Raw genomic sequence first — 25,812 nt, 5'->3', positions numbered from 1 at the left:
CAAATAAACATGTTGGAGGACTGAAATGCTTTTAGAGATGGAATTCTTATCTACATGAGCTTGGAAACGAGATACACTCTGATGGTTGGGATATAGGAATAACTTTTGAATTTCCCATTCACTGCATAACCATGTTCCAGTTCCGAGTTGTAATTAACCAAAAGCACTTATGGCTTATTTAGAAGGGTTTATGCATCTGTTTGTCTAGTGTGCTTCAAAGATAGTTCTCTCCATGGTACTTCAGTTCTAACTGCAAATAAAGAAATAGTAAATAGTAACCAGAAAGGGACACTGTACAATTTATATTGCTAAATAATCTATACAGATTGATGTTAGACATATGGGTAGTAAGAGAGATTTCTTATACTGAAGAGCTATAGGGCCTAATTGGAAAACATCATTTTCTAAGTGGTGAAGTGACATACAGCACATGTGAGTCTTCCAGAACCACAAAAAGGTAATGTGAGACAGAGACGGGCACTGCACACAGATCTTCTGTCTAACACTGGCACCTGACCTCAAGGACAGTCCTTCTTCTTGGCAATTTCTTTTGTGTGTCATTTCTCTCCAGTCAGTTTTCACTAGATGTATTTTTACTCTTTCACCTTTTTCTTCATCTGATTCAGACACCACTCCATCTTGCTGCCTATTCCTCTAACAAGAGCATAAGGATAGCCATAGTAGGACAAAGCTGATGTCCATCCAACCAGAATGCTGGTAGAGGAGTGTCTCTTCAATAGGATCAGATGTACTCTGCTCTTCTGTGAGATGGGATGGATTTCACAGAGAAATAAATGTTCTGTGTACAGAACACTAACTGTAATTTGCAGAATTTATTGGAGAGTTGATGGAGGAAAGGTACTGCCTGGATATTCTATACAGAAATAAGTGTCAGGGTGGTTACAAAGGGAAGGGAAGTGAGGAAAGAAAAGAAAAAAGTGTTTTGCATTTTCAAAAGGAGCTATTTTGGGAACTGTTTTGGCATATTTCCCAGCTTCTTGTCCTGGGTGCGTGGCAGTCAGTTTAATTAGTTTTTCACTGTACAACTTCTGAAATGCTGCAATTGTGATTTGTGCCTGGTAGGTCAATAATTTTATTCCTGCCTATTTTAGTGCACAGCCTTCTCAGCACTGGCAAAAACATGCTCTGGCATATGATTCATAGTGATTGATGGTTATCTTCCATCTGACATAGCAGGAGAGAAAAAAAGAGGTGGACATAGGAAATGCTACAGGAATTGCTGAGTAAAAGACATTATGCATTAAAAATATAATGAAAAGATTATTGGTCAGTACTACATCATCCTCGACAAAGCCTCATGGTGGCAGATGTTCTATACCGCCATATTTTGTCTCAAAGAACTTGGCTTCCAGTCATCATCAGAATTTAGCTGCCATTTCCCACTAAAATCAGTTTTCAAAAATCACATCAGTAGGTTCAATGTGTACTAATAACTTCGACATTTTGGGTCATCCAGTCTCAAAGATCGAGGCAGGCAAAAGTCTGGGTGGGTAGCACTGAGGAGTGGACTGATTTGTCTCTCATAGAGGTAACTCATGGACTAGAGTCAAGAGCTTTTCAAGTCCTACTACAGGAGTTGCAGAAGTTGTCCAAACACAGTAGCTCACCAAGACAGGAGTTACAAAATAACAAAGAATTACATATTTTTTTAATTTTTCCTTTGGAGAGAGGGAAACACTCTTGCCCATACTGAACTCTCAAGTCATCCCTATGGTGAGTAAAATTCCCTCTTTAGGGTTCCCAACTGATCTTCCTGGCTGGACTTTATACCAAGACTTAAGGTCCATGCACTGCACGTGACATGAAATCGACATTGTGAGAGGACACCTCTCAAGTTCATGAGACTATTTTCTTTCTAAATGTCTTAGAAATGTGGTGAAGCACAGGCTCTGAGTCAAGATATCAATTACCATTTCCTACTCAGACAAATCTATCCCCCTTCACAGTTTATCCTTCCTGTATCTGTGCAGCTGTGGGCTTGTAAGTACCAAGGGTACCATTGCAGGCTGTTATTGCCAACACATTGTAGGCTGATTCCCACAGGTTGCCCTTGCTTTGCCTTCTTTCAGCTGATTCCTGTGGGATAGCTGATTCCTGTGGGATTTTGTTTATCTAGACTAATTTACTGCAGGCAGCCATGAGCCATCTAAGTCCTGCTAATGGCAGGCAAGATGTTGCATTCCTTGGTTATATAAGTTCAGTGAAAATGTAAAATAATTGAATTTATCCCCAGACACCAGCATGTTTATCTTTCTGGCTGAGGTCTGCTTTATCAGAACAGCAAGGAAACAAATTCTCATTATGCTGATGGAAGTCAGATTCTGTTTCCCATGTAAGCCACGTGGAGCAGCTCCTTGCTTTTGATGTCATATGTTTTCATGATCATAGTGATTTGCTTTGGTTTGCTTTTATTTACCTCCTAGAAATATGGGAGTCAGGGGAAATGGTAGGTGCTCTATATGCTTCTTCATTGTTGATAGCCCTGTGTATTATTCAAATCCATGTATTTATTCCCAGATGAGAAATATCATTAAGGTATTGTTAATGCTGGCAATCTATCACTCTTTAGAGTTAGGCGATTTTTTATTTATTTATTATTATTCAAGAAGCCGGTCCTTTGGAATATTATATGCTTGGGAAATTCTTACTTACATGTTTAAAATTAAATTTGTCAGTAGGTTAATATCATTGAGCACTTTTTGTCTCTGAAACAGAGTCCTTTAGCTTTCCCATAAGCTGTCTGCTGAGGACATGGATCACAGCAGGATATTCAATTTGTTTAGTGGTGATCTTACTGGGGTGGTGAAGAAGTAGAAATTCCAACTGTGTTTCCACGAACCCAAGAATAAAACCTAGCTGGATGGACCAGAATTGCTTCCAGGTATAAACTGATATACATTGGCTCTACAAATAGAGTTCATTTGGGACTTATTTAAAAAATTTAAAAAATGAGATTTATATACCAATGAAACATATTTATTTAATCACCTACATTTAAGCAGAAAAAACATCTCAAGTCCATCTCAGCTCATTACTTTAGTGTCTGAGCACTGGGAATTTTGATATCATTACAACAGCCTTGGAACAGAAGTTCTCTATCAACTGGCACCTCAGGAAGTCTTCCGTCATCCCCATATCACCATTGGCGAATCAGTGCTCAAATCAGTCCAGCAATTTAATTACCTAGGTAGTCTCATCTCCTCAGATGGTAAGATTGATGAAGAGATAGACAGCAGGTTAGCAAAGTGCTTTCGGAAAGCTTCATAAAAGAGTTTGGCTAAATAAACACTTGAAGAAAAGTACAAAGATCAGTGTTTACAGAGCCATAATGCTGTCTACTGTCTTATATGGATCTGAATCATGGGTCATCTACTGCCACCACCTGCGTCTCCTAGAACGTTTCCATCAACGCTGCCTTCGTACAATCCTAAACATCCACTGGTCAGATTATGTGACCAACACATCTGTTCTAGAACAAGCAGCAGTCACAAGTATCGAGGCCATGTTGCTGAGAACACAGCTGCGATGGGCAGGGCACATCTCAAGGATGAAGGACCACCGCCTCCCTAAGATCCTGCTTTATGGTGAACTTGCCACCGGCTGCTGCAAGAGAGGAGCCCCAAAGAGAAGATACAAGGACTCCCGGAAACAACATCTCAGCTCTGGCCTCCAATCAGGAGGTCTGGAGACACACCATCTATAACGCTGCTGATGCCTTTGAGAATGCACGCAGGATCACTCTCGAGGAGAAAAGACAATACAGAAAGAATCGTGTCTTGCAGAATTTACCACCTAAGGAATCTTTCTGCTGTGCCTTTTGCAACCAGACATGCCTGTTTTGTATTGGCCTTTTTAGCCATCAGTGTGCTTGTGTCAAACGTGGGTAGAGACCTTTCCCTAATCTTTGTTCATGAAGCCCAGCCATGATGATGATGACAGCAGCCTTGGAGAAAGGAAAGAGCCCATTGCTCTTTTTACATGTGAAAAACTGAGGCAGAAAAAGTAACTGGAACCATGTTCATGGCCACAAACAGGAAAGGGTCAGCAGAACCCAGAGTGGAATCCAAGATTCTGTCTTACCCATCAGAGCAGTTGACCTTTGGAATACCCTTCAGGTTAGGAGATGCTCATACTCAGCTGCAAGTCTGAGCCTGGGTTTCAAGCCAATCTTCAGCACGAAAATTTCCTCACATTCAGGATTTTATTGGAGTTTGTCCATTCTCTACCTTGTCAGTTTCAAGAGAAACCTCTATGCCTAAACTATTTTCTCTTTGACTTTAAGTGAACACTTTGCCTGCCAGACATTGATCTTTGATCTGTATTTCCTTGCCAGCCCTTCAAAACAGTTGCTGTCACCATGGCATCTTATTTCCATATCGTGTCTGAGAGCGACAGCAATTATTTCCCACTGGAACTGACTTCAATGTCACTACTCTGATTAATCAGCAAAGGTTGCTATAAGGGAAAGTATCGCTCTTACTTTTCCATTGGAGCAGGAAAATGCCAGATCTTAGCAGCACAGTGCCTTGGGGATGGCTGCATTAGTTTTCCAATGAAAGGCTCTGCGCAAGTCAAACCTCCCATCCCCCCTGCCTCCTTTCTGCTCCTCTCTTCCTAAAACACACACTGAGGTTTAGTATAAAGTTAATTCTATAACCCAGGGTTCTTTCTTTTTTTTTTTTTTTTAATGCTACTGACCTTCCATTTCCTTGTCAGTCGACACCAAGCAATTCCCCAGATGGAGAAAAAGATTTCCACTTTGAATATCCTTGAAACACATTTAGAGCCAAAGGCTTTATCATGGGAATAAAAGCACTGAGGTTCTCACAGCTGGGAAGATTTATACAGCTGAGCCTTACCAGCTTAAATGCCTACAGACAGAAACAGCTGAGCTATGTATTATTTCTTTTCCTCCAACTTGCAAGGGAGATGAAAAGCGCAGAGGCAGCCTGCAGATAGCTTTGACTGACAAGGGAGGGGCAGAGCTGTCTGTCTGTAGCTGCTGCAGTGGCGTTTTTATCAAATAATTTCAGTTCCAGAGGTGAGGGGGCTGGGGCTGACACGATCGCCCTCGCCAAGAGGAGCTGCCCTTTCAGTTAGAGCACTCCAGACAGTGCCAGGGAGTCTTAAGTATCAGTCGGGGAGGCAGGGAGCTGACGCCTGCTGATGAGACCCGGGGGAAAGGTGTTCAGTGGAAGATGCGCTGAGCTGAGTGCTCTGCACAGCAGAATTGCTTTTTGCAGTCTGTGTGAAAACAGAAGCCAAGCTGTCTCTCCTCACCATAACAGCAGCACTATTTTATTCTCAAAAAACTGAGGGCAGAGCTTAAAGAGTTTAGTCTGCCTCCCACGAAACAGGCATTCAATGGCCATGCTTCCCCTGGAGAAAAACAGGAAGGGAGATTCCCAGAGGCTCAGCTTGCTGTCCATCCACACATGCTTCCCTGACTGAAGTGACCTGCAGATTCCTCTGAGGAATCTATGCTGGTGCTGGCCAAAGGTGAGCAGAGCAGCCCTGGGTTCAGCAGCCATGACAACATGAGCAGGTCTGTGCCCCTGAGCACTCTCTGCCTCTGACATGAGCCTGTTGCCCTGCGTGTGCACTGCCTCTGCTATCAGTTGTCCTTCATGTCACTTAAACCCTGGAGATGTGGGCTCCACTCTGTGCTGTACATGGCTTCATCACATCTCTCATAGCCCTCAGCCATGACTAATTATTTCACTATATCCAGGTACCTTTCTGCCAGAGAGAGGGAAGAGATCTAAGAATAGGCAGAGCTCAGTCTGTATGGGATCCTGTGGCCTCTCCACAGGGAAGATAAGATGCTTTCAGAGCCCATGTAACCATGCCATGCTCCTCCTCACTCCTGATTTCCCCACCCGGACAGCCTGTGGTCAAGCAGTGCATTGCTTCTCTCCAAGTACCCAGGATGCTTGGGATCCAGCATCCCTTCAAGAACATGTTTACTCTGAGTCTGGGACCATCTTTTCTTTATTATAAAATGAAAACTAAATTACTTACATCTTTAGAAATACCAGTAAGCCTCTTTTAAAATGTTAAGAATGGTCCATATACTTGTAAATCATTGGAGGAACAGAGCTGCATTTTGTAAATGCTGCCAGTAAATCAGCATGGGAGAGGGAAAAAAGAATTCAACAAACCTGGATATTGATTAGAAATGTATTTTAGCAATAGGGAAGAAAACAGAATATCTTAAAATTAAAGGGTCTGGAAAACAATTTAAAAGATTATATTGTCAGTAATAATGTATCTAGAGGCTGAAATGCTCAGAAATAATCAGTATCTGTGCTCATCCAGCCTGAGGGACCTGATAGGGGGTCTAATTTACAATACCAGTGAAAAATCTACCCTTTGAACATCAGGTTACTGTGAATACTCAAAAATCATTCATTCTGCAAAACTTATGTCATCACACATGCCTGTCAATATCCAATTGTTGTCTTATTCTTAACCATAATTTTTCTTGGGATATGGATGTGGAACAAACATGTAACAGCTGTTAGTCATATTATTTAACACAAGAGCCACCCTTCAGGGTCAAAGCAAAAGTCCATTTACCTTAATAAGCCACTGCTCACAATGACTGCAAATAAGAAAAGAATGGGGTCAGTGGGATTAGACACTAGGTTCAAAGGCTTTTCATCAATTTATATCTTGTGAATTTATATAGAGCATATAGATGCTTTATGTTTGCTTGTATCCTTTTGGTAAATCTCTGCTTAAATTCGGACTGCCCTTGAGCACTGGAGGGACGCTTTATTGGAATTGCACTCAGCGATTCCCGGATCTTTACCATGACTGAGTAAACCTAAAGTAGAACACATTACCATGCAGATTTGATTTCTATCTGTACTATTTGGCATGTGTATTGGAATTGCCATTTTTTCCCCCATCATTCAGTCTTATGATATCTTCCTATAACTTCTCAGATTTCATTACATTCCTTCATTTGCAGTCTTTGCCACATAGCTCTTGAACCTTTTTCTACTGTCTTTTGTGGGCTTTAAGAGCATAGATATCTATGGATTTCCACTGTGAGCTTCCTTCAGTTGTATAAATTTAACAATTATTGCTAACTTTTCCTTTCCATCTTTTAAATTGATTCAGACTGTGATCATAGAATCATAGAATCAGCCAGGTTGGAAAGGACCTCTGAGATCATTGAGTCCAACCCTTGATCCACTACCACCCTGGTTACTAGACCATGGCACTAAGTGCCACATCCAGTCTCATCTTAAAAACCTCCAGGAATGGAGAATCCACCATCTCCCTGGGCAGCCCATTTCAATGCCTGATTATCCTCTCTGTAAAGAATTCTTCCTAGTATCTAACTTAAACTTCCCCTGGCAGAGCTTAAGACCATGCCCCCTTGTCTTGCTGATAGCTGCCTGGGAGAAAAGATCAACCCTCACCTGGCTACAACCTCCTTTCAGGGAGTTGTAGAGAGTAAGAAGGTCTCCCCTGAGCCTCCTCTTCTCCAGACTAAACAACTCCAGCTCCCTCAGCCTCTCCTCATAGGACTTGTGCTCAAGTCCCTTCACCAGCCTAGTTGCTCTTCTCTGGACCTGCTCCAGCAGCTCAATATCCTTCCTGAACTGAGGGGTCCAGAACTAATTTGTTTCTCTGTCCTGTGACAATTTTTTTCTAAGAGTGTGCTGAAGGGCCTCATGAAAAGCTTTTCTAAAATAAACTTCATTATTGTAACTGAAGCATCTTTCCCCCTATGCTTGATGTCTCCGTCCTAGCCACATCTACTAATTCAGCTCCTCTTGTAGTTTCTACCCATTTACCTATGAATTATGTCAAAATTTATCTCTGAACCCTTTTTAAAGGTGACTGTCACATTTCCTATTTTTCATAAATTTGCAAAAAAGTTTATTTATGTAAAAGGAGGCATATTGCAACTCAGCTCAGCAATTTCACAACTGAATTCCTGAAGCCTTATGAATGAAGGAATGAGTGAATGAATGCTGTCAAGATCCAAAGTCTGGTTTCTTCTATTTTATTCAGTTGTTCCAAAAATTATTCCAGGAAAGCTTCAATATTAGACTATCCCTCGGCTTCACATTCAGCAAAATAACTCAAACATGAGACAACCTTTTCTACACAAAGCAAAGCAAAGAGAATTATCTGCAATAAATGTATCTTCAAGTGCTCCCATTATTACTTATTGGTTGCACTCAGAGGTTTTGGACAACAGTATGAACTAAAGCTAGTAAAAGCCACAGATTGATCTAGACTTATTTTTGGTGTCCTGTGTATATGGTGGCCCAGAGAAGAATGTTGCTCCTTCCTTCTTCCCCTCCGTCATGACATCTGACTACTGTTTTCATCCACAAACTTTTCTCAGGCCCCCTCAGGCTCCAGTGACCTCCATCTTCACCACAAGGTCAAACCCTGTCCTTGGCCTCTGCTATAGTCACCAGGAGACAGATTTTACCCCACAGAGGCACAACCAGAGTGCAGATCACAGCTAGTTGCAATCTTGGTGTCAGAAATCAGTACACTCCAAATTGTTATAGACAGGAAAAAGAGAGAAGCTGTCCTCTCCCTCTAATGTTTTCCTATGTTTCAATAGAATCAAGGTAAATCTGATGGAGACCATAAGAGAGAGAGTTTAGGGATGGAGAAGAAGCAGAGCCCCGTCTTACTGCAGCAGCCTAGGCAGGGGAAAGTGATGACTCACTTTGGAGCTTGGAATTGGAAATGCTATAGTGAAAAAAGGGAGGGAAGGGAAAGGTACAGACTTATTATTCCTCCTTTGGGTGAAAAATTGGAAAACACAAACCTGCTGTATGTTTTTCTGCATTATTTTAATCTCTTGTGAGTGACTGAACCTCCCAGTGCAACACAGCCTTACTCCTGAAAGCATTTCCCTCCCTCTTCAGAAATTCCAGCTCCAGACAGGCAAGATTTATTCCCTGGAAGAATACCATCATGTAAGTGCCAGGTGTATTTCTTGTGCACTGTTTGGAGACTTTTACTGCCTTGCAAACTCCAACTGCATATCCTTAGCTAGTCAAACTTTTCTGATTTGCACCAGCCCAGAATCTAGCTTGAGGCTGAAAAATGCTCTGTGCTAATACTGTGTGACCACCAGTGTTCTCTTTGGCTTTGTGGATGCCTTTCCCTTCCTCTGCAGACACTTAATACAGGAGGCAGAAAAATGGGAAAACTAAACAAGTCTATGCTTGTAAGAAAAAAAATTCAGAAACTTGCTGTCTCAGCTTTAGTTTTCAAAGGGTAATGACACTTTTAGTGATCATAAAACATGTGATTTCTATTAAGCATTTGAAAAGTTGCAAAGAGGTCTGAATTAAGTTCTGGAAGCATTGAAAATTATAAGGCATCTTAGCTTTGTTTATGAATAAGGAACAATATTTATCATTATATGGTGTTCATAAATGATGCAGATGCAAGGGAAATTTTTGAGGTTCTGAGTCTTCGGCACCTGACTAAAATTAACTTAATTCAACTTAAAAGATCACTAACTGCTTGTAATTGAGAATTTGTACAGGAAACATGCACAGCTCTTGAACACTTTGGCACTTTGTATCTATGGATGCAGTGGTAAGTATGTATACACACTCCATTGTTGTTTCTGTGTGTGTATGTATGACACCCCATCTATGGGTTTAATTTAATTGTAGAAATCATAGGGGTTCTCACTTGGGCTTTCTGCCTGCCTCTGATTTCTCAAAGAAAAAGTATTCTCCAGAGTTAAATGACATTTTATCTTACATTTTTATTTAGGGAGTTGGGGATGGGTGGGTGGAAGAAGGAAGTAGTGAGTTCAGGTTACCTGTCATTTCAAGAGGGTTACTCCCTCACTTTGTAGTAAGGATGCAGTCATCAGAAGTTCGTAGGGTCTTCCAATACCTTCCCAAACCTTCATCAGGGTCAGAAGCCAAACTTTGTCTTCGCTAGTAAAGAGCCCACTGCAGGATGAAGGACCAGCAGAGTGAGAATGGAGGTGAACACTAGAAACTGCCTTGCAATTCGGGAGGGCACTGCGGTTTGACTACTCAGCTCCAAAGCTGTTTGCACTGGCTATGCTGTCAGGGTATATTCTGTAGGGCAGGCCTCATGGTCATCCACAGAACAGCTGAGATTTATCAGATGGGTATTGCCTGTGTTGGTGATGTTAATGTGAGAACCACAAACATCACTCCTTAACATCACAGAGCTAACAAGGATCACCCCGTTGTAGTCCAGAGCTAAACATTTCAGCAACAGTAGGATTACAGATAGGACAAGGAGTGGGAAAACGTGCAGAAAAGTTTTCTCAGACTAAGAATATAGAAAATATGTGCTTGTGAATTTATTTTATACTGAATTGTTGGCAGCAGCACATTTTGATTTTAGTTAGTGTTGCAAAGGGATTCCCTCTGTATCCCTTATAGGTCTGAAACTTAATGTTAAAGTATCTTGACTCCAGGACATAATACAAAGAATGTCATTGTTTATTCTTTGATGTTCTAAAGCGTCTTATTCTTCAGAGATCTCAACATGCTGTACACACATTAATTAAAGTCCATAGTACTCCTAAATCAGTTGCTATTATTCCCAGTTGATTGATGGAGAAGCTGAGATGAAGAGAGATTATACGGTGCATTTTCTAATGTGGGAGTATGTGAAATCAGACCCACAAAATTCATGGTTCAGCAATTAAAGGGAAGCAATATGATATTTTTCATATATACTGAGAAACCTCTATGTTCCACTGAAACAACATAAAAAATTGTTCTTTTAGACCTTGGTGTCATAATACTCAGAAAACTGCAAGGATTTTTTAGATGAAGGAAAGCTAGTCTGCATGCCCATCTTCAGCAGATGCCTCTGCGGCATCAAGTTCAGGTCTAAACCCAAATATGCTCATGATTCATGGCTATTTGGATTTATTTTTTCAGTTGAAGCTACTTAAAAAAGAAACACAACACCTAAAGCAATACAACACTCAAAGCAATAGAGGCAAAGCTGAACCTGTGAACCAGAAGATATTATCAGGCAAAGCATGAACTCAAACCAGCTACTATAAGAAGAATCAAAAATTACACTGGTGACCACAGTAAACTGAGTCACATATTTTACTCCTATTTCATAATGGAAGAAGTTAACTGGGTAGATCCTGGTCTCGCTTCATCTGTAATACCTAAGAAGTATTTTTGAAAGCTTCAGTGAAAATTGCTGACCAGTTTTTGTCTATTTATTTTTGCATAGGTTGAAATTTTCTTAAATGTGTAAGACATAACTTTCTCAAAGGCAGATTTAATCCTGTTCTTTGAAGAAACAGGCTTTAGGAGCTCCATCTTCCTCTTCAGCAGATGTAGGCACGAATGCAACTTCCTCCTTCTTTTCTGGTCCCCTGCTCAAGTGAAAGTGACACCTGACTGCTGGATCAAAGTGTTTCACAGACCATTTGAAAACAAAAAGTTTGAAATTGACTATATTTGAGTTAATTGCTAGTTTTGCTTTCTCATTGGGCTCCAGCATTGCTGCCTTGGGCCTACAGCATCCCAGACCAGGGCACTTCAGGATTCTCCTAGAGCCCTGGCTCAATCTGGGGCCTTCCAAGGGAATTGGATCAACACAGAGTGGAGCAGCTCTTGCTCCCAGCCCAAGGTTTCAGAAGTTTTGCCCACTTAGTTTGGGAAGACTCAATGGCCCCATCTCCCACAGCAAGCTGTATGGTATAGACAATGGAGCCAGTAGATCCATACATGCATCTAGGGGATTTTGGAGGCTCAGAGGCAGCTGAATGGGACTACTTGCTGTCTGCTTTCTGACTGTAAAAGCATTGCTTCCACTGGATAATTTAGGATATAAGCTGGCACAGAGAAATATTTAGGATCTGAAGAGAAACCTGACTCATATTTACAATTGCTGTTGCAGTCAGCTGAACAAATAAAAAGAAATCTGTTTAAGCTTAATAAACAGGATGTAACTTGTTAAGCTCCAGAAAAAAAAATACCTAAGCAAGCCAGTCTTTTGAATTCTATTTCTGTCTTAGCTACTGTCTTGCTCTGTGACCTTGGCAAGCAATTTCCCTCCCTTGTCTCTCTGTTCTGCCTCCCACCACTTTTCTGTCTTGCCTATTTATGTTTTCTTTCACTCTCAGTATTCAAGTTTATTTGTTCTGTCAATTGAATCCATTCTATTATTCAGGGAAGGCTGTACTCTAAAGCATTTTGTCATCCAAAATATTCCCTAGAATATCAAAATTGAAAGTAATGGAAAGTAAATAAACACTCACGAACCATTATTTCCACATGGAGCTAGAACCTTATTATACCTGGCTGTCTGACAAGTCTGTCAGTCAGTAGCACTTACTTCTCCTCACAGCTGGCTGTGCCACAATGCTCTTCTGAGTCCATTTTTCTGAATCCTAAACAGATGTATATCCTCTGCAGTGCCTGGTACTGACATTACAGTTTCACTTTAAAAATGACCAGAAGGTCTTCAGATGGTTCCAGTCTGCATCCTGTGTGCAGCAGTCTGAGGTATCTGTGTTTGTAAAGGCAGAAATCCCATCACAGGGCACAGGGGCACCTAAATGAATTGTTTCTATAGGACACTTGAGTCTGAAATGTTACCTCTGCAGCTCAGACTTTCCACCTCTGATACTTTGTGATTCACAGTCCAAAGCTGTTTCCTAAACATGTACTACTAAGTTATCAGACTGAGTACCAAGGAAATGATTCACTTTCCCCTTTTGAAAAGCAGCTGCTCTGTAGGGGGGAGGCGGAGGTCATGGCTGCCTCTTTCATTGTTCAGTGCTCAGGCACCGGGAGATCGGCATTCAGCTCGCTTCAGCCTGACATTTTTAGGGTCAGGTCCTAAGCACCAGGATATTCCTACTCACCATACTTGTGGCAGTACCAGTGTGTAGAAAAAAAAAGGCAACATTCAAAAGGCCAGCAGAAAAGAGAGAATGACAGAGGATGGCCCTGTGACTTAGACATGAGTGTTTCTTGGGTAAAAATCAGGCTGTGTTGCCAAAACAACTCAAATGGTGTGTAGAAAGAGATATTAGACACAATTATAAACAGAGCTGAATTATTTCACTTTCCTTAAAGGGCTTTTAACTGCTAAAGCATGAAATATGCTTTTTATTATTATTTCTGGGGGGGAGGGGGTTACGTTTTTTCTTTGTTTTGGTTTTGCTTTTGTTTGGTTTTTTTGTTTGTCTTAATAGATGGTTCTAAAATCAAAGCTTGTGTTTTGCTCACACCAGGTTTTCAATTTGTGCTCTTCAACACCTTCATAAATGACTTGGATGCAGGACTGGAAGGGATACTAAGCAAGTTTGCAGATGACACAAAAGTGGGAGGAGCTGTTGACTCCCTCAAAGACAGGGAGACCCTGCAGAGAGACCTCAACAAATTCAAGGACTGAGCAATCACCAACCACATGAATTTCAACAAGGATTGAATTGGATTCTAAACCTAGGATGTGGCGATGCTGGACATTTGTAGGGACTGGGGAATGAAATGCTGGAAAGCAGTGCCATGGAAAGGGACCTGGGGGTCCTGGTCAATGATAGGTTGAATATGAATCAGCAGTGCCCTGGCAGCCAGGAAGGCCAACTGTGTCCTGGGGGGCATCAGAAAACATATCACCAGCCAGGCGACAGAGGGGATTGTCCCTCTCTGCTCTGCACTGGGGTGGCCTCGCCTTGAATATTGTGGCAGTTTTGGGCACCACAATATAAAAAAGATGTTAAGGCATTGGAGAGTGTCCAAAGGAGGGTAATAAGGATGGTGAAGAGCCTTGAGGGGAAGCTGTACTAGGAGTGTCTGAAGTCACTTGGGGTGTTCAGCCTGCAAAAAGAGGAGACTGAGGGGAGACCTCACTGCAGTTACAACTTTCTCTTGAGAGGGAGAGGACGGGCAGGCACTGATCTCTTCTCTGTGGTGACCAGTGACAGAACCCAAAAGAATGGCCTGAAATTGGGTCAGGGAAGGTTTAGGCTGGATATTAGAAAGAGGTTCTTCACCCAGAGGGTGGTTGGGCACTGCTACCCACTTCCCCAGGGAAGTAGTCACAGCACTAAGCCTGACAGTTCAAGAAACGTTTGGACAATACTCTGAGGCACATGGTGTTACTCTTGGGGATGGTCCTGTGCAGGACTAAGAGTTGGACTTGATGATCCTTGTGAGTATCTACCAAAGAAAATGCCATCCACCAATAACTAATTAATTATTTAAATCTGCTATAGATTTGTCCACAGCTCCAGAGGAAAATCTGCAAATCAAGCACACTTGCCCTTGACTGTTACCATAGAAGGATAGCAGAGAGCTGTCCATCTGGTGTAAGCTGCTACTTTATTATCTTAGCTTATCTTATCAAATATTTTCACATGCAAAGGGCTGAAGTCTGTAATATTTTATACAATGGAGCAGTTCTTTACAGGAATGATTTAGAGTTTGACATACAGGACACCTCTAGCTCTCGACTCAGTGACATGATTTGCATTAATCCAGCATGACACAGATGTAGATCTTTACAGTTACAACGGTAACAGTGAGGATTAAATCCTCTGAAATAAAACCAGAAAGAATGAGAGAATCAATATCAAGAACCAAATCTGGAAAGAAGGCTGAGGGGAGACCTTATCACTTTCTACAACTACCTGAAAGGATGGTGTAGCCAGATGGGGGTCAGTCTCTTCTCCCAAGGAACAAGTGATAGGACAAGAAGAAATGGTCTCGAGTTGCATCAGGGAAAGTTTATATTGGATATTAGAGAAAAATTCTTTGTGGAAAGGGTTGTCAAGTGTTGGAACAGGCTGCCCAGGGAAGTGGTGGACTCACCATCACTGAAGATATTTAAAAGACACATAGATGTGGCACTGAGGGATGTGGTTTAGTGGTGGGCTTCTCAGTGCTGGATTAATAGTTTGACTTGTCAATACTACACGTCTTTTCCAGCCTAAATTATTCTATGATTCTGTGATTTTATGATTCTAACCATGACAAATTACATCAGCTGTGGATGTATCTCTATACTGCTTTCCTGTACCTTGTAACCTGCGTTGTGTTCCTGGTTAGGCTGGTGAGACGGCTGTGGCTGATAGCTGTTAGTTCCTGCCATATGGATCACAATCGGAGGTTCTACAACTTGTTAATGACCTATCTTAGCAACAGCCTGCTTGAAAAGATGAAGAAATGGAATCTCTGTATTTGCTGTGCTAAGCTTTTTGTTGGCAAACACTTGTTAACATATGTCACCAGCTTTGAAAAGACATAGTTTATTTATATGTTAATTACTGCAACACTTTGGGGAAAATATTTGTTGATACAAGAGCTATGTAAATAGTCAAGTGTTGAGAGGTGTTGTCTTTCAAAAACTAATGAGTGCTACCCAATAAGAATCAAGAAAAGTCTACAATACAAAGGGTCTCTCCTTGCTTATGGCTCAGGCCAGTCCCACAGAGATCTCCATTGATTTCACAGAATCACAGAATTGTTAGGGTTGGAAGGGACCTCTGGAGATCCTCCAGTCCAACCCCACTGCCAAAGCAGGGTCACCTAGAGCAGGTGACACAGGAATGTGTCCAGGTGTGTTTAGAATGTCTCCAGAGAGACTCCACACCCTCCCTGAGCAGCCTGTTCAAATGCTCTGTCACCCTCAATGTAAGGAGGTTCTTCCTTATTCTAGGGTGGAACTTTTTTGTGTTTTAGTCTATGGCCATTTCTCCTTGTCCTGTTGCTGGGCACCACTGAACACCATCTGGCAACATCCTCTTGGCCTCTGTTTTTGAGACATTTATATGCATTAATGAGATCCCCTCTGTCTTCTCTTCTCCAGACTAAAAAGGCCCAGCTCCTGCAGTCTCTCCTCATAAGAGAGATGCTCCACACCCCTCATCACCTTTATGGCCTCCTTTGGACCGTCTCCAGTAGCTCCTTGTCTTTCTTGTACTGAAGAGCCAAGAATTGGACTCCAGATGTGGCCTCACTGGGGCTGAGTAGAGGGGGAGGATCACCCCCTTGACCTGCTGGCCACACTTCCCAATGCACCCCAGGATACCATTGGGTCTCCTGGCTGCAAGGGCACACTGCCAGCTCGTGGTCAACTTATCCACCAAGACTCTCAGGTCCTTCTCTGCAGACTTGCTCTCTGGTAGATCATCCCCCAGCCTGTGCTGGTACTTGGGTTATTCCTCCCCAGGTGCAGGACCTTACATTTGCCTTTGCTGAACCTTGTTAGGTTTCCCTCTGCCCAGCTCTCCAGCCTATCAAGGTCCTGCTGAATGGCAGCACAGCCTTCAGGTGTATCAGCCACTGCCCCCAGCTTCATATCATCAGCAAACTTGCTGAGAGTGCATTCTATCCCTTTGTCCAGGTCACTGATACACAAATTGAATAAGGCTGGACCCAGTATTGATCCCTGGAAAATGTTACTGACTACGGGCCTCCAGCTGGATTCTACTTTGCTGATCATGACCCTCTAAGCCTTGCCATTCAGACAGTTCTTGATCCATCTCACTGTCCATTCATGTAACCTGCATTTCCTGAGCTTATCTACAAGGTTGTTATGGGAGACAGTGTCAAAAGCCTTGCTGAAGTCAAAGTAGACAACATTTCTTGCAACATTTCAAGACAATTTCTGCAAGTTGTGAGTCAGCCTTTAAGTATTCCTCATGCAAACATTCAGAAAATCATGCACTCCCTTCCTTGAATTGGTGCCCTGCTACAGGACGTTGCTCTACATTTGAACTCAGAAGACAGAGGTCATTTCTTGGTGACAGCAGGGAGCTGAGGGTTTGCAAGTGTCGCTGGAAGCAATGTCAGTAGTGAAACACATCTCTTCCTTCCTCAGACCCAGGGCCTCATCTGGACACAGAGAGGGGCTGGTTTGAAGGTGTCATGACTTCTGTGAAACAGAACCCTAGGGCCTTCACAGCTGTGATCATTAATAGTACCTCAACAATGTTTACAAGAAGAATATGGCATTTCTGCCGTCTGGGAAAGTCTCTGGGCAAAATGTGGAATTTGCTGCTCTGAAGTCTCCTTATTAGTTGCCAATAGAAACTTTTCCCTTTTGACCAGCCACATCCCACACTCCTTGCAGAAACCTGGGTAATGACATATCAGACTCTCCACAGCCAAATTTCTAGGTCATAAAGTACTTCACAGTGAAAATTGTTCTGTCAATGTATCGAATTTTCATAGCATTGTTATTAGCAATACTGTTTACCTTGAGGGCAAACAAGAAGAGAAACAATTCTCTGGGACCCACTTGGCTGTTACAAACACCAGGTTGTTTATAAAGTAGTTTACAAACTCCTGGTTTTGCGTGTGGGTATTATTACAGGGTTGTGATGATCAAAAATGAGACATGCATTTTTTCTGCATCGGTGGCCCAGAAGTTGCTGAGCACCACACCCTTTCCACACGTGGGCAGAAACCTGCTTGTCTTGCAACCCATGTTGTTATCCGGTTCTTCAAAATTATGAAATTATAGAGACCTGAGAATCCAGCTACCAAAAATACATATTTTGCTATGTGGTGTATTCGCACTAGGGATTAGAGTAAAACATTGACAAGATAAGAAATAATAGTACAATCTTTAATAGGTATCTCCTGTATCTGTGCATGCAATGAAATGGAGATGTCTAGCCAACATGAATGGGAAAAAGATCACATGATACATTCTGATAAACATTTAAGGTATCAGTTATGTTCATTCTATCTTCTAGAGAAAATATAAAAGGAGGTGGAGAGGATGAAGGGACAAAGGACGAATTTTCACAGTCTCTTGTACCCACTTATCTATCTGTTCTCAGTAAAAACAATATAATGATTGGTATCATTATTAAGTATTCCTTTCAGGTCAGAGACAGAATAGCTCAGATATTCTAGAGGGGACTTCGTTGCTCCGCTGACCTCAGTTTAAGAACAGAAAAGTAGACAGCTCAAGGGTGATATGTTTGGCTTCATTCTCTCAAAAAACGTGAAAAGCTCAGTGGCTTGTGTTTTTATGGCAGTGATTGCTGCACAATAGTAAAATCATTTTAAACAAAAAACCACTGGTTAACTAAAATAATAAACTTTGTCATTAAGGAGTTGCTCGTTCCTGGTAAATGCAAATGATCCTGTGAATATAAAGGGGGTTATGGATTTTTGTTTATGTTATTACTGCAATCTTATTAGAGATGTTGCAGTATCTGAGTTGTGGGGAGGGGGAGGATTATATTTAATACACAATTCACAGTGAAAAAATAGGAAACTAAAGTTTTGAAACCCTAACTGAGAGAGAAAAGATGACTAGATTCGGAAATATATCCAACATTCAGATCAACACCACTTTCAAGTAAAATAAGCTACTGAGTCCTGGAAATAGCAGTTGGAGAAGGACTCTGCCTTGGTGTGGTTTGGCCCCTGATTGTTATCTGTGCAGTTCAAACAGAAGAAAATCCCATGTTCATCGACAAAACTATCCTGCACACTATGACCTGCACACTATTCTCAGAAGTCACAGAAAAGCACAGTCTTCAGGAAACCACACAGGTTAATTAGACAAGTCGCTAAAGTGTTGATATTCTTGGCTCCACCCAAAAAAGAGCCTTTTCTGATGATGATAGCAGCTTACCCCACATCCTGTTTCAAGATAGAGCACCTGCTCAAAATAAGTGATTTTATTTTTAACCAGCTAGTTCTGATTAACCTATTCCTGCCATTATTTCTGCCACCTGCAGTACCTTGGTGATTGCCTGAAAAAGCATCTAGCAGTGAGCAAAGCTTCAAGTGACTATGTGTCAGGTGCTTCAGATCTGTGGGTTTTCTGGGTTTGGTACAGCCCTTGGTGTGGCACGTACAGCTGTTGCACGGTGTTGTCCTGTTTTCAGGAGTAGCATTTTCCACATCCCCTGTTCAGGCCATGGACCACACAAGAGATCACATCTCAGTACAGTGGCTTATTTTCCTTCTAGGAGAGCAGAGGGAAACAAAAGCCTTGTAGCTTTACATACAACTTCATAATATGCCACCTTCCTTCTAGCAGCTGTCAGTAGCTGAAAGCCAAAGAGACTCTGCAGAAGGGGAAAACTACAACTGCAGGATGCAGTTTCCACACACATTCCATTGCCCCCAAGAAAACAACGATTTTTTTTGACTGGTCACAAAGCTCTCCAGGGTCCCGCAATCAAATAGTGCCCAGAAGTCTCCCTTGGACAGTTTAATTTAATTCAAATTTTCTGCAGATTAAAGGGCCAGGCTCTATAGGGTCTCACATGCCAAATACATTTGGCAAGAAGAGGCTCTATCAATTCCACATGGATAATTTCTCATAATTTCTTTACAATAGCAACCAAGTAACATCTTCCTCCAGTCTGCCCCTCCTGTTCTTTAGTTGAGACTGACAGAGCAAAGCTTCATGCTGACATTTTCTCTCTTTCTTTTACCTGCTGGTACTCAGTTTCCAAACATCCTTGAGAAAAAATAATTACGTAAAAGACACTGTACTTCAGCCTTCCTATTACTCCAGAGAGACTCTGGTGAATCATCACCATCATGGGCTCCATCAAGACTTGTGTATCTAGAGCTGAACTTCTCTCTGCTTTGGTAGATTCAAAGCAGAAGGCTGGTTGGCTGCGAGGTGAGGGGTGGTTGGAGAAAGGTCAGCACAGCATCCTGTGGAAGTGCTGGTGGCCCCTCTGCAGTGGTGCTTGGGTTGGATATAAAAGCTCTGGGAATGAGGAGAGGAGACTCTACAGCCATTTATTTTCTTATCCTCTGTAATAATACACTTTCCTGGCTTGCTTTACGAGACTCTTTTGTCTCTCAGAATTCCCAGAGAGCTTCTATTTCATGTTTGTCCACATTTGGTGTTTGAGGAGTAATGGGAAGAGAACACGGGGGTACACGTGCAGAAACAGCTTTTTTATGGTAGTTTTTTTACAAGAAAGATGGCCTTGGTCATCAAATGAACCAGAGTGAACAGCACTGAATTGAGACTGTTGGCCAATTATGAAAATGCAAGAGAGTGCAAGGGAATAGCAAGGGGATGTGAAAAACTGAACTTGAGTTACGGTAAAGCTGAGGTTTTTCAGCTGATCGGGATGTTAAACAAAGTTACTTCCTCACCCAAAATGAGGACACACCCAGAGTGAGAACAAAACAAACTTGTTTTGATTATTTCTCTCTTCCTTTCACTTTTCAGACACTTCAGCCTGCCTCATTGCCCCACTTAGGGTTGTTGTGTCCTTGCCTGAAGAGACAGGACTTATTTTTGGCAGTTGTTTCTACTATCTGGCTCACTTCATAAGGAGCAAAGATGCTATCACCAAACTGCAATAAGATCTCTGCATCAGTTCTCTCACATTACGAGGTGGCAGTATACAGGGCTCTTCTTAGTTTCCTTTTTTTTTTTAATTGGTAGAGTCATTATTTATATGAAACCAGCCTTATTTTAAGCTTGCTCCGTGAAAGACACAGGAACAAACACCAGACGATGCCCTGTGATGACCTTTCTAGTTGTTATTGTATAACTATGTCCTGAAAATATTTCTCTGGCAAATGCCCTTTTCTCTCCTCAGATCAGAACTGCTTTCCTTAGATAATTTGGAAGTGGACTGTGCTCAGCCTCACACAAGGTTGGAGAAGATATTTTTCAAGGAGCCTTTCTTCCTCTGGGGCCTTGGGCACAGTCCAGAATAATCTCACACCTGGAGAGAGATGATCAAATTTACCCAGAGGATCTGGATTCTCAACTCCAACTCACATGTTAGATACCTTTGAAAATGTCACTAGAATCTACTGCTTGAGCCATGGTGCATGTGTTGGGCCTTGCAGTCATTGCATTGCACATCTGGGAGAAAGCCACTGGACCATTTCAGGGATGCATGAGTAAAGGCCTCCCACTGGGTCTGAGCCTTCCAAATATTTCTGTGGACTACTTTGGAAGATTTTGGGACATTTAGGAGATTTGTTGCATTTATATTCTATGTATATTAACAACGAATAATACTTTAAATGTCCAACTCTTACTTCCAAGATTGACTTAATTGATCAGCATGCTGTATGAGGGCCCTTGTCCTGATTTGGGTATCTGATAAATGCTGCTTGCTCTGACTTTCAGAAGCTAGCAAAGCTTAAGAAAACTTCTGCTATCATCTTCTAGAACATGGAAGACTGATTCTCTGCTTTACTTTTAGTTTGTGTTTTGGCATTAAAGAAAAATGAAGAGGAAGGTTGGTTTATTTAAACAAAGTTTATCAGGTATGCTGTAGACCTAATTGGGGTTTTCCCTTGACTTGAGTTATTCTTCCCACTGTGTGGACCAGGAACATAAGATTTATGCAGAACCTATGATTTGTGTACACATTTTTTATCCCTTGAGTTTTCTGTTGCTCCTTCCTCCTACTCTCTCAACACTATGATTTTTAAGGAGTTTTACTGTAGAACTAAAACTAGTATAGAAGGATGAACTAAACCAAGAACAGTTCTTTGTGGCACATTGCAGAACTATTCCCTAATGGAAAACAGATGTTTTTTTTCCCCCAACAATGCGAAGTTCCCAGTCTTCTCCCTAACGTAAGTGCTTGAAGAATGAGATGCCTATAGGATTGCACTCCTAATTAAATTCTTACAGCTCTCTCAAATTATCTTTTCTCTTGTGAACCTTGTATGTATGAAAGACATGAGAGTTTGCATTGATGCAAGTTTACTTGATACTTGTGTGGTTTTAACTAGCACTTTACTGGCAAAATCCTGTGGGACCTCTCATGCCTTGTTCAGGATTCAACACTTGTGAATCCTGAGCTTAACTGAAATTGAAAATCATATAGGCCAGACTCCTAGCTGTATAACATTGATATTTCTTTATTGACTCCTGCAGAGAAGTGCTGCTCTCCATCAGTTGAGGATATGTGTGTGGCTGTGAGGGTTTGAGGGTGCCCATCTGTTCAACAGCCAGTACGGGCTGTTCTCATCAGCGATCCCTGCCTACAGTATTTGAATTCTGACCCATCCATCAGTGTCCCCAGGGTGATAAGTCTGACAGAGGATAGATTCAGTGGCTGCAGACTGTTTGTTTTAATATAGTTTTGTTTTCTTTTCGTGGCTCTTTTTGAGACAATTAGAGTTTAAATTACCTCTCATCTTCCAGGTCAGCCGTGAGCAATAGAAGAACTCCAGTAAAGCAAAGGGGAGAAGATTACATGCTGGCTTCCTTCTCCAGGCTTGCAGAAGGAAGAAATTTAAGGTTTTAATTTCCAGACTCGCTTACAGGATGCTTATAATTTTTACAAACCACAAGTTTTGACTATCCTTCTAGCTTCTCCTTCTACCCAGAAAAAAAAGATGAGCATTAAAGCAAAGCTGAAGAATGTAATCAAAATGGGATTTATATCCTGAGATGTCTTTAAATGTCCTTGTAGTATTTAAATAAAGTTGAAATTATCTTTGTTATTTGTGCCAAGCTCTATCATTTCTTTGGTATATCCTGTCCTATGAAATGGGAAGTGGTTTTGCAGACTTCCTTATATAGGGCCTCTGTTTAAAATAATTTGGGGTACTTTTTTCTTCCTTAACTGTGATAAGAGAATCTAGACTGTGTTTACATTCTTCAGCTCTCTGCCTTTTTATCTTCAATTGAAGTTCTGTTTTTCTTTGAAAGGTAAAAATGTCATCCTTAGATGAAAATAGCATTGTGCTAAGACATCTGATCAGACAATATTTTACTGTCAGTAAATCAAGAGAAAGTATGAACTCTGCACTTGGCAAAGAAGGATTCATAGCTCACAAGCTGCAGCTGAAGAAAAACTTACCACAGCAAAGTAGGATAAACTAAAACACAAACAAGGATTTTGGCAGAAAATCAGGATGCTGCACAATGAGCAGTGGGCTCCTATCTCTCAGGACTCGATGAAACGAAAAGAAGGGAAAAGCGAGAGAGGAGTGCAGAAGTGGGGTAAATACCTTCAGGGGAGGAGAAGTGGGGCATGGTATTTCCTCATGTGCAGCATAAAGCATTTTTAATAACCTAGCCTAATTATTTCAGATTTGGGAAATGGAATAGAATAATTATAAAGGGAAATTCTCACCTGGAGCTGCTTCTTTGGGAAGCAAAGCTGTCAATTGATTGCAAGACCCACATGGAGAATCTCCTCACTGGAGGAAAGCTCTGAAATTATGTAAAGATAGCAGAGCTCTGATGTCAACAGAAAATTCACTACCTACCTAACCTGCTTCCAGTCCCCAGCAGGAATAACTTCCTAACAGCAAGTAGGTTATAGCAGCTGCCAAAGCCACACTGGGAGACTTGGATTCTATAAGGAAAGCCCCGATTGACTCTTCACAGCTCTCCTGCATCCCAGGTCTGAAGTTCTCATGAGGCAGAGGGCACAGTGTCTCATCCAGCTACAACAATAGGAGTTCTTCAGGCAGAGATAAATTCTATCTATCTTACTAAGAAATATGCAGGGTGAAATGAAAGCACCTCATTTCTATCACACAGTTACCTCCAGAAAATGTCTGAGATGAGGAGAAAGAAATAGAATGGTAACTATGAATCAAAATTTGCAGGGACAGAGAGTAATGGAGATATCGCAGAGGACAGACTGTAGAGAAGTATGAAGAGATGCTTTGGCCATACATGCTGTGAGCATGTATGCTTGCATGTGTGGTAATTAATTTGAAAGGAGGGTATCAACCTTCTGCACAAGGACCCCCGCAGAAAGAATTGGCAAGTGAAGAATATAAGGGAAATAAGAATGACAGATTATTCAGGGAGAGAAGCTAAAAGACTTAAGCCCACTCAGCAATGGGAATTGGAAATGTAAGGAAAATGAAAGAAGTGACTCGGAAAAAGCAAAGATAAGCACTAAATAAGGAAGACTGAGGTGTATGACCAATAGATTACGGTTCCATTCATGCACATTATTTCTCAGCACATTCTTCCTCTGCTGTCAGATGGACAGTTTCACAGAGGATTTTAGACCACCAGGATGGAGGAAACATATGGGAGACGATGGCACAAAGGTAGAGCAGATGAGACTTGAGTCAAGTTGCCCAAATCACTGTTGCCACTTCACAAAAGCACTAAAAAAATAAACATATCGCGCAGATAATAAAGTCAGTGACACAAATATTTGTCAAATACAGCACGGCATCACAATTTTCAAGCTTGCATGTCACAGACTCAAGATAATTCAGCTACTGAGATTGACCTTATATCCTGAAACAGTGAACAATAAGGTAGAAAAAAAAATGCGTAGGAAAAAGAGTGGAAGATATGTTATGTTACTTTCAGAATTAATATTTCCATGTTCTTTGGGCATGAGGAAGAAAAGAAAACTGCAGTAGGTTGAGAGTGAAGGAAAGGCAAGGTTTTACTCTCTTTTTATATTCTTTCAGATGAATAATGGCGGTTAGAAAAGCAAAAGATGAGTTGTTCCCCTGAAAAATGAGAAGGAAGGTAAAGGAAATTTCTCTTTTCTTCCTTTTCCCCATTCCTTTTGGACCCAGTTGAAGGGATTTCACATCTGGAAGCATGAAGGAGAGCCATGAAGTCTCTGGTCCTGAGACAGATTTTGCCTTCTACCGAGCACTTTTGCTGCAAAGCAATGTAATTTTACTCTGAGTTTAAGACTGAGGCATCAAGCAGAGTTTTACTAACCATCCACATTTGACCTGGGATCAAGGAGCAGGGGAAAAATTCAGGTACTATGGTATAATTTGGACCCTGTGCATCTTGAACTAAAAGCTCCGATTTGCATTCCCCATGACAATCTTATCTTCATTAAAAGGATGTAAAGTACCAAAAATTTCCTTTGTATTTAGTAGCAAAGATAAAATTACTATTATTTGCACCTTTCTGATGCATTGGGTTCTTGAGAGAAGGTACCAGTTTGCTTAATTCTCTTCCCAGTTCAATCCTGAACCATCACGTTGTGAGCTTGACCATGTAGAGCTCATGAGGAGGCTTATGAGAACATAAAAAGCAGGATATTTATTAGCTTCTGACTCATAAAAAACCATGGCTTGTTCTGAAACTGTAAAAGTGTAAATACGGAAGTGGTAGTGAATTATCTTTTTTTTAAACAGATGAATAAGAAAAAAGAGGCAGGCTTTTCCACTTAGAGAGGACCTGGACAAAACTCTTTGTAGGAGTTGGTGACTTGAGATGGATCCTGGGGGAGAAAGTCACAGCCATGAAGTGATGTGGATTGATCCCTTACTGCAGGCAGTTTCACTGTGGAAGCAAAATCCAACTTTCACCTGATTTTAGGGCAACAAAACACAAGGGTGCAACAGTTTTATTATTCCCATGTAACCAAGGAGATGGGTCTGCTTAAATGTTAACTAGAAATTGCAAGTTCCAGCCCCAGGTATTTCACTGGTTTTATAACATTTATTAAAATAAGGTTTTGTTTTCCATCATGACAGAATCAAATTCAATCACATATAAACTGGGAGTTCAGTAATTTCTTTTCTTTGGCCTTATAGCTACCTCAAAACGATCTCTCTTCTACTTTACTGCCAGGCGTAGGTTGAATGCCAGCTTGAGTGAGTTTGAGTTTGTGGTTCTAGGTTATAACCAGTCTTCATTAAGCAAAATAAAAAAAAAAACCCCAAAACCAACAGAAACAGAACTAGAAAATATTTCACCTGGGATAGGGTAGGGATTAATACTTGCTTGTTGAAGTCTGAGATTCAACATCAGTAAGTTTGTTTCGGGAACTCTGACAATAGCATAGATTGTCTCATATCATACAAGAAAACAGCCTTAGCACTGTGGACAATGTATCAATTTCCAATATCA

This window comes from Pseudopipra pipra, chromosome 1 (genome assembly GCF_036250125.1).
Source record: "Pseudopipra pipra isolate bDixPip1 chromosome 1, bDixPip1.hap1, whole genome shotgun sequence".
Lineage (NCBI taxonomy): Eukaryota > Metazoa > Chordata > Aves > Passeriformes > Pipridae > Pseudopipra > Pseudopipra pipra.
Note: the sequence above shows the minus strand (reverse complement) of the source record.